The sequence below is a fragment of the Aricia agestis genome, chromosome Z (genome assembly GCF_905147365.1).
Source record: "Aricia agestis chromosome Z, ilAriAges1.1, whole genome shotgun sequence".
Lineage (NCBI taxonomy): Eukaryota > Metazoa > Arthropoda > Insecta > Lepidoptera > Lycaenidae > Aricia > Aricia agestis.
This window is the reverse complement of record NC_056428.1, coordinates 15,534,034-15,545,517: the sequence shown is the minus strand read 5'-3', so window position 1 is coordinate 15,545,517 and position 11,484 is coordinate 15,534,034.

The window sequence follows — 11,484 nt, the reverse complement described above, 5'->3', positions numbered from 1 at the left end:
ACGCACTCTGTTCATATATTTTGTTGTAGACCCATCATATTAAAAGAATTTCTGACGTGTCAAAATGTATGAGCGGGGCGGGGCGTCCGAATTTTTGTGATCAGAAATTCGGAAAATGTGCGGCCTGACTAAAAAGGACATATTATCTTATTTTAACTAATATAATATAGTATAGTGTAATATAGCTAATATAATATAACTACTATAATATAGAGTGACTCTAAAACTAGAGGAAGGTTTATATTTATATATCACTAGCTGTTGCCCGCGACTTCGTCTGCGTGGACTTTAGTCAACAAAATTTGTGTCAAATTTAAAAACTTTTTAAAACCCTGGTAAGTGGTACCCCTCTTAGGGCCGCGCTATACCCGAATGGCAGCGCTGAAAGTGCTCGCCTCGCCGCTGCCATTCCGGTGTAGCGCGGCCCTTAATTAATCAAAATACCCAAAAACAGCTGTTCAGTGTGCACATAATCTATACTAATATTATAAATGCGAAAGTATCTCTGTCTGTCTGTCAGTCTCGCTTTCACGCCAAACGCCAAAACTTCCGAACCGATTGTAATGAAATTTTGTATACAGATAGTCTAAAGCCTGAGAAAGGACATAGGCTACTTTTTTACTGGAAAAAAGGGTTGTAAGGGGGTGAAAATGCGTAAATTTGTTCAAATTAAGTTAGTTCCAACAATTCATAATAGATGGCGGCGTGCGTCTTCTACATCGCGCTGACGCTTGCTCAAAAGTCTTTCTATAAGACGTGGTATCATCTTTTTAAGTTTCGATTTTTTTTTATTGTTATATCTATTCTACGGTATTAAATAACTCAGTACCTTATCTGTGCAGTGACGTAACCTTAAATCTATCAATGATAAATAGTTTATGGGTAAAGTTGTGTAATTGGAGGGCTAAATAAGCTTTAAAATTTGGCATAAAATATAAAGTTTAATATAAAAAAATGAAATACTTATTGTGTGCACACTGCACAGCTGTATTGATTTAAGGGGTACCAGGGTTTTTTTATAAAAGCTTTTGACACCAATTTTGTTGACATCGCGCGCTATAAACTGAAGTCCACGCGGACGAAGTCGCGGGCAACAGCTAGTTATGTTTAAAAACAATATTATATAGTAAAGTAGGTATGATTAGTTCTGTTACAATAATAAAGTAAAAAATAAAACGCCATCTGTTTTCATATATTAGAATTAAAATGTTGATTGCATTGATATATTTTCTGGATGGAATATAGGCCAACACGGTACACTCGAACTCTATTTTAGAGTGCCTTCTGTTGTCAACTTGTCACATATATTAGAAATGCAGTAGGAGTTTTATAAGATAAGATAGATTGATTATTATTATACCAAGTGATTATATTATTAAACATAATATTCTAACGTATTAAAAACTATAAACAAAAACATACTAACTAATGAGTATGATTAGTTCTATGTTACAATAAAGTAAAAAATAAAACGCCATCTGTTGAATCGTATTAAAACTAAAATGTTCATTCCATCAATATATTTCTGGATTTTTTATAATATGATACATAAAATATGTTTAAGATTTTTGAAATTTTATTTTAATACACATCCAAGACCCAGGAACATTGAAAACTTTTTGTTCCGCCTGCGGGACTCGAACCCAGGACCCCCGGGATGAGCGCTGGCCACGCGTAATGCGAATTCATTTTCATCGAAATTTTCATGGAAATAAGATATTTTCCCACATCAAAATGTAGCCTATGTCCTTTCTCAGACTCTAGAATAACTGTATACAAAATTTCATTGCAATCGGTTCAGTAGTTTTGGCGTGAAAGCAAGACAGACAGACAGACAGACAGACAGACAGACAGAGATACTTTCGCATTTATAATATTAGTATGGATAATCATTTGTTTTACAGATTCCCTCAAGATCCTCTAATAAGAGGAAAATGGCTGAAATTAATTGGGCGTGTTGGTTGGAATCCCAAGAAAAATTCAACAATATGTAGCAAACATTTCATTGAAAATTTTTAAAGAAAAATTAGAATAAATACTATTTTGGCTAAAGGAGCTATCCCAACTTTATTTGTGCCAGTAAGTTTGACATACTGTTGCATTTGTTATTGAAGCAATTATTAAAAATAAGCAATTATAAGCAATTAATGCTTTTTAGTTCATTTAAGATTATACTTATATGAACTAAAAAGTATTAAATAATCCTTATTCTGTACTCAATCTTCATAATTTTGAAGTCGGTACCAGTCCTAAGTATATAAGTTGCTGTTATACCTATTCTGTCAGAGAACTGGCGATTAGGTTAGCTGGTACCGATTGCAAAATAATGAAGATTGAGAACAGAATTAATACTGAGTACAGAATAAGAATTATTTAATACTTTTTAGTTCATTTAAGTATAATATTACTATTGTCATTGCCTTGGAAGTCGGTTTTAATTTTTTGTTTAAAAATAATAATTTTACTCATTTTAGCTGTCCTTAACGTTTTCTATACTTACAGTTGGTGTTTTAAAAAATCAAAATCAAAATTGCTTTATTTCTGAACAAATCTAAAATAAAATATATTTTCAGAATACATGGTGCCTACCACCGGTTCGGTAACTAAGCCGACGAGAAGAACCGGCGTAAGAAACTCGCACGCCCACTTTTTACCAAAAAAAGTGAGAAAAAAAATAATCTTTTAAAACAAAATTTACAATGCTGTAACTAAAAATTATACAATGTTGATGGTAATTACTGTTATTTTAACTAATAGCGTTTGGATTTGGAAATTAAAACGAGAAAACATACGAGCACAATACTATATTCAGAATGGCAGATACAAAAGAGAGAGGACAGGGGCAATGACAAAATGACGTTGACATTGACAGATCAAATATGACAATTAAGACATTTATCTATGGCACCATGTTGCAATTAAAAAATAATTTAACAAATGTAAACATAGATAGATACATAATAATTGTAAGTCATGTAGAAGTAGCCTTGCAAGCAGTCATTCAGCATTCTACTCCCAAGATGTGCCATCAATTATGAAATCATTTTGGCTTTGGCACAAAACGTTCTTTGACTACTTTTTTAAATTTATTAATCGAAAGATTTTGAACGTTATCTGGGACCATATGTTCCCATTTGAATATCAAGGAGTCGCTTCGATTTCTCATTGTTTCCATCACCAGACCACCACTTTTGTGAACATGATACCTACTCGGAACAATACAATGTACAGCAAAAGAAAAAATTTGAAAATCGGTTCATAAACGGCGGAGTAATCGTTGAACATACATAAAAATATATCCACAGGTGAACGTCTAGACTCCTCCTGTTTGGAAGTCGGTTCAAAATAATTGTAATAAAATACTATGATATTTTATAATATGTATTTAATTTAAGAATAAAATATAATATACTATGTGTGTTGTTTACTTTCAATGTAAGGACTGATTTACCAGATAGATTTTACCTGAGTAATAAATAAGTAACTTTATAATGTGTTAAGTGTAAATTATTTACCCCTATAAGAACCTCATGTCATAACATATCCGACGATTGAAAAATCATTCCAAAAGAAAATGTGTATCTACTTTTCAATCGTCACCTTTTTTTGCCAATTAAAATTTATGATACCTAATTTGAAATACAAATCTATCAAAGTTGCATATTATTTATTTATTATAGTAACTCAGGTAAAATAACTCGAACGGACTAAACTATCATATATATCATATCTATATATTAAAATGGACATGGTATAATGTACAAGTGGGCAGTGGCAAATTAAAAGAGAGATGCTCACCTCCGCTGCCGGCGCCCGCCGGCTGCCAAAAATATCAGATGGGAACCGGCCGCGGTAGTAACTGCCGGCAGGCGGCAGCCGAGATATATTTAAAACAACGGCTGTCGGCGCTGGCACTCTAAATGGGAACCGGAGAAAATGGGTAAAATGCTAGGTTCCAGTGCCCGTAAACAAATTTTAAAACTTAGAATTTTTAAAAAGAAATAGTTATAATCTCAATCCGGGAGTTGACAACTTTTTAAAAAAATAGTTTTAAGCGCTTCAGTGGTTTACAATAATACCTGGAAATTAATATTTTATTCATTATTATGCCCTAGAATGAGTAAAAAATTATTTTATATACTGAATTCAAAATATGTCACAAAAACGCGGCATTATGGTCACGTGATGCATGACGTCATCGTTCATGAAACAAAACAAGCGTAGACAGAGCAAAAGTGAGAGTGTTTAACCCAATATATTATGTCTATGGAGTATGCCATAAACATATGTTTAACCTAACAACATTTACTGTCAATTTTGTTTGACATGAACGATGACATCACTGCTTCAGATTAGCGTTTCCAATCACGTGACTTACAGTTAATAAATCCATTTTTTTTTTTCAATGTAAAATAAAATAAACCAATAATTATTTTTTCGTTTTTTGCATTGTTTTAGAGTTTTTATCAATAAATCTATAAAATTTAATAATTATTTTTAAATTTTAAACATACTATCAATCCCCGGATTATATTTCTTCGCTTCATTCTTCGATATATAATTAACCAGTAGTACCTTTGTATATCTGCTTGGCATACGCGTTTTTTTAAAGATTTATGTAGGTAAGTTGAAAAATTACACGCTCGCCCGATCACATGGCGTTCCAGCGTGCCTCATTCTTTGTTATCGCGAGGCAACGCGAACACATTTACTAAGTAACCATGCTAAAGGACAGCGCTCAGAAGAAAATTGGTTATTATTATTAAGATGATTGAGTCAGTGTTGTAAGTAACTAAAGTCAGTGTTATTTTATCATGTAACAAGAAAATACATGTAAGTACTATTAAATACTTAAATAAACGGCAGGCACTACCGAGGCCTAGACGAGCCAATTATATTCAATACTAGCCGGCTTGTACTACGACCGCGAGTCAATTAAACGTACAATGTGTTTGGACTGCGAGTCTTTATCACAATCTATAATATTATATATGCTTTATCTGTTCTATAAATAGAATTATAGAACTATATGTTTTCTGGATGGGGGGAAATAGCTGCAGGTGATTTCTGCAATCATTTTATTAACCGGTATGTACTGCAACTGTGACTCAATAAGTACAGTGTGTTTGGACCGCGAGTTCTTTTACACAATCTATATTCTATATGCATCGGAATTGATTGCGGATCTCTGACGATGTTTTACGTATTCTATAAACAGAACTATATGTTTGCCCGATTGGGGTAAATAACTGCAAGTAAATTACTGCAAGTGTTTAATTATATTTAGTTATTTTATAAACTGCCATAATGTGTGGATTGACTGCGGGTCTCTAAACACAATTTATATGTATTGGAATTGACTGCGAGTCTCTGACGATGTTTTATCTGTTCTATAAATAGAACTATGCGTTGGCCGGTTTGGGGATTAACAGCGAGTTGTTTTATAAACCGCCATAATGTGTGGATTGACCGCGAGTCTCTAAGCACAATCCTTATGCATCGGAATTGACTGCGGGTCTCTGACGATGTTTTATCTAAAAATAGAAGTATAATATGTTGGCTGGTTTACGAGGGTTAACTGAGAGTTAATTACTATTTAAATTTAAAATATATTGATATTTTTAAATCAACATAATGTATGGATTGACTACGAGTCTCCGACAATGTTTAAAAATAAAAATTAGCAACTACCGCGCGTTTTCTCGCGCTCTTAGTTTTATAAATAGAACTACATATCTTTGCCATTTTATAGAGAACAGCTATTTTGAGCTAATAACTAGATTGACTGCGAGTCTCATAAATTAACAAACAATGCGCGTCCCGCGCGATCCTTTTGTTCTAAATATAGAACTACGATTATAATTTATTATGTCTGCCGGTATATAATATTATTATTAAATAAGTTTTGCACCAATGTTGGAACTCGGGATACACCGCGAGTGTATAACGAAACTTATTTAATATCTACGTAACGTGATAGTTACTACCCTCAATATTTTTTGTAACATATTTTATCGACAAATAAGTCGATTATAACAAGCAATTAAGCTACCCCAATATTTATTTTTTTGAGGTCACTAAGCAATCAATCGGGGAAATAAAACTAAAAGTGACCGATATACGGGTCGATCAGGTTATGAATGAACCCGAAGCTTTCCCACTCCTAAACCAGTGGATTCGGAGTACCGACACCGATAGAACCGGACCAGATCCGGATAGATCCAGGGCTCCTACTGACATTAGGTGAACCCTCGTTGGATTCGACAGATTATGGTTTTTAAATGACCCCAAAAACAATTAAGATAAGCTACTGCTTATAAAATATTCCTGATAATAAGTGTTGCAGATGGATTCAATTTCAATCGATTATTAATATTATCATTAAATAGATTTCACCTGACAAAGTCTCGATATTATCAGACTTATCAAGAGTATCTGACTTATCTGGATATTAATTATTTAATTATTATCAGACTTATATGATAATATATTATCAGACAAGACAACTTCGTATGACTTCGTAACGGAAACCTATAACACTCAGACTCGATAAGTCTTGTCTCAATATCAGACCGAGATTATTATGGTTTCGCTGGATAATTCCAGTATTTATTCTCAGAGACATACTAGAACATCCCATTAATCGGGTATCTTTTGGGCTCTGGCAAACCCTTCCCGCTACCCGAAGGGGGGGGGGGGGGAGAGCTGGTAACCGCCGCCGCTAGTACTGTACCGCTACAGAACCTTCGAGTTCGAAGAGCGTTGAGTCGACTAAACGCTCAACACCGCAGCAGTAGTGCTGACAGATATTTTTATATATATGTTTTACAGATGTTACTATTATGATTATTGTGGGCTTAATACAACTATCCCCAACCCACAGCCCGCGGGCTGCATGCGGGCCGCGGCGCCGGGATTTTATTTGTAGCCCGCGTGATGTTAAACCATTTTGAAATTCACGCCCACCGGCAAAATCAAAGTCAACGTGAAAGTCTTTCACTTGTAAATCGTTAATTTTGAAAAACGTTATTTTTAAACTTAAAAATATTTGTTGCGGCCCGCGACACCAAAACCTTTTATGTTTGCGGCCCGCATGAGAAAAAAATAATAATTAGGGAACTTCGTTCCAAAAACAAAAACAGATTGGGGACCACTAGCTTAATATATTATACATCATGGCATCAATAAATTATTAGAATATGAAAACTATATCTTCGTGTACCCCCACCGAAGGTTATCTTATTTCAAAGCTTTTCTTTCCCCCAAACAAAGCGGCGGAAAATATTGTATTATATTTTAAACTATTTCTGAATTATTTTAAATTTGAAACCACTTCGTAAGTTTATTTTGAAATTACATATTAATTTGGAAAATTACCGTACGGCTTTAAAGCCAATACCCAAAAGTGGATATCTAGCAAAAATAGATTTAAAAGCCTACTTCTTGGTTCCTATTAACTCACTAATCCATCGAAAGATTTTTCGAATTTACGGATTAAGAGCCTTAAGTCTTGACGTACAGATTATCAGATGTGCTAATATTTTGTTTTTGACAAAAAATATAAAAAAGGAAAACCAAACCAAGCGTATGCTTTATCACTACTAGACTTACCACGCTTTAACAAGTGTTCTAGGCGATAATTCTTCAGCGTTAGGCGCCCCTTTTTTTGTTTACGTTTGATTGTTAATAGTGCAATGGGTGTATTAAATCCACAACAAATAGGTAAATATTTAATTTACCTATTTGTTGTGTTAATTATATTATTATAATATAACTAGCTGTCCCGGCAAATGTTGTTTTGCCATATTAAGTATTTCGCCCATATTATTATTTTATTGAAGTGACTAAATAAGTACCTATGCCACCATGGCAAAGTCCATGATTGCTATCTCGTCACACAAACAATGGTCGCCGTCAGTCTCGAGTTGTAACAATTTACTATTACTTACCAATAATATAAAGAGTGGATGTTGTCCGATTCTCAACCCTAGCCGATATGCTCGCTAAGATTCACGAAAATCGGTCGAGCCGTTTCAGAAGGGTTCAACCACGCACACCATGACAGGAGAATTTTATATATTAGATATATTATAAAATAATATATATAGTCATATAAAACGGAATAATATAGAACAGTTAAATCAGTGTACTATTCGTGAGCTAGCTCAACTGATAGGTATTTTGACACCTTCATATCCTGATTCCTGACTCCCACCGCGGAATGCAACTGGTTTTTCAGCGATTAAAATTTTTAATACTAAATAAAATATGCAATGATAAATACGATAACAGAATCACACTTATTCTTGAATAACATCTAATTGTTAAAATATTCAGCCTGCAGGTGGACTGAGAACACAATATTCTCAACTTTCAATCATAATATTAATATGCAATAATCACATTATCGACGACCACAGAGCCGGACCCAGTTAAAGCAGTGGACTCTTGAAGCGATCTTCGTCCGCTCCATCGGAACCTTAGCCAAAGAATTTGACAATGGCTGTAATACAATATCTTCTACAGCCATCACTGTGCACTGTCATTGTTTATGAACAATGTTGACATTATTGGTTGGTCACAGATGAATGTGTGAAGCGTCTTTCAAAAGAAGCTTTCCGGTAATAAAAATCCTAGCCCATACCTGAGTAGTATAGTACCCGGGATCTACTTATAAATTATTTGCTTTTTCTTGCACTCTGTACCTACTGAATACTGGTCATTGACTTAAAACTTTCTGCCTAATAAATCTCGGCAAAATAAAAATTACGGTTTTAAATAGCGACATTAATATTACAATGACATCAACTCCCGGGCGTGATCGGATCGGTGATGTTATTAAATTATATAAGTACCTAATTATTTTTTATTAAAAAAAAAAGAAGTTATACTTAAATTACTACGCCGTGCGATGGTTATTCAAGATTATATTAAATAGGACAATGCTACAGTACGGGTTATTATTGCTAACGTTTAACGCTCTGCATAGAACAGCCACCTCCCAGTCGGTTAGCCGCTGGATAAAGCAGGTGCTGTGCGAGAGCGGCGCGGCGTCGATACGAGCGTCGACACGGAGACTGCGACTCGACACGATTAGTAAGACGACAGTCGACAGGCAGGACTAGCGACTTTAATACTTTCGCTATTTTCCTTAGCCATAATTTTATCGACGAACAAAGTTTCCATCCCAGTATGTTATCATTTGAATCACAAACCATAGAGGTCTCTTAAGTCTTGTTTTTACTGACTATTATTTTTATTTATGGCCATAATGTTGAATTCTTTCTCGAATATAATGATTACTATTCAATTCATAATGTACCAGTGTCCAGTACATAATATAATAAATTGTATTTTGTAAAAAAAAAAAAACTTACTTTCGTTACTCTGAAAATCTACTGGTTAATTATATATCGAAGAATGAAGCGAAGAAATATAATAAATGATCAAATGAACTTACCAAGTGAAGTTCGATCATTATTATATGAGTCGCTTCATTCGAAGATATAATCTCCCTCCCACCCAGTCTGCACGAAACTATGTTTGCTGCAGTACCCAAAGAAAGAAAGAAAGATTTTTGCATTACTTCTCTCTAAACATAATGAGGCACGCTGGAACGCCATGTGATCGGGCGAGCGTGTAATTTTTCAACTTACCTACATAAATCTTTAAAAAAACGCGTATGCCAAGCAGATATACAAAGGTACTACTGGTTAATTATATATCTTCGAATGAAGCGACTCATATAATAATGATCGAACTTCACTTGGTAAGTTCGTTTGATTATTTATTATACAGTTAAAATGGTTCATAATGTAGCTTTTTGTATGTCCTACAAGTATTATATTACATGATTTACATGATTTTTTCTAATCCGTACAAATTTTGAAATATAAGTAATAACTTTTCACTTTTTTATGAACGTGGGATTGGGATTTTCTTTTCGAGATAATTCAAAAGCTATTAAAGCGAGGCACCTGGGTGTTTTGCTCGGGGATTTGTAATTAAGTACTCTTTCGAATTAACAAATAAAAAGACGATGTCCGTTTTTTGGGCTACAATAAATACTGTGGACCGTGTTTTAGCTTCTACCGAAAGCCTACCTTTATTAATCAATGTATTTTACGTGGTTGAAACTAAAATAAAACTAATATGTTTATATGGGCTGTCTTCATAAAGCATTAATTTAAATTTTTATATTGTTTTTTATATAATATCGATCTTCTATTAAAATTTACAAAAAATTTTGGACTACTAAATCGTCATTCATTTGACCTCAAACCTACCAAAAAGTGGAAATCTATGTGAAGCATAAACCTATAAAGTATATATTAAGTCTATGATGTGAAGTGTGGTCACACTGTTGCCGGGGCGCAGCGGGTTTGTCGGGGCTTGCCGGGCCTTGCATAGACTTATTTACAATGATATATTATATAAAAAACTTTAAGTAGAATATCATTGCTTATTTATAATACCTATATACCTTGGAAGTCGGTTTTAATTTTTTGTTTAAAAAAAATTAAAACCGACTTCCAAGGTAATGACAATAGTAATATTATACTTAAATGAACTAAAAAGTATTAAATAATTCTTATTCTGTACTCAGTATTAATTCTGTTTTCAATCTTCATTATTTTTGCAATCGGTACCAGCTAACCTAATCGGCAGTTCTCTGACAGAATAGGTATAACTGCAACTTATATACTTAGGACTGGTACCGACTTCAAAATTATGAAGATTGAGTACAGAATAAGGATTATTTAATACTTTTTAGTTCATTTAAGTATAATCTTAAATGAACTAAAAAGCAATAATTGCTTATAATTGCTAATTTTTTATAATTGCTTCAGTAACAAGTGGTTGCACTTGTTACTGAAGCAATGTCCTCTTATTTGAGGATCTTGAGGGAATCTGTAAACAAAATGATTATGATATATAAATATAAACCTTCCTCTAGTTTAAGAGTCACTCTATATTATAGTAGTTATATTATATTAGCTATTAAATAAATATATAATAAAAATTCGGACGCCCCGCCCCGCTCATACATTTTGACACGTCAGAAATTTAGTATGATGGGTCTACAACAAAATGTATGAACAGAGTGCGTTCCGCCGGGCGTCCGAATTTTGCTGACCAGAAATTTCGGATAATATGCGGCTGGGCTTAAGTTGATAAATATAAAGGTAAACGATTTTTATTTTAGTTTTATGTTAATGTAAAATATCGATAAGCATATCGATAAATTTGATTCAAGCACTAGCGTATATGTAAAAAATTTTGATGAAAAATTTTTCTTCAAAATTTGTGTAATATAAGAACAATAGTACCTTTAGTTACGCAAAATATGAAAGTAAAAGGAAGGATTCACAATATTTTGTTTGAAATAGAGAACTAAAGACAGAATATAGCAAAAATAAACACATCATAGCAATTAGGACATAAAGATTAATTACCTGTGAAATGTATATTTTTCAGGATTAT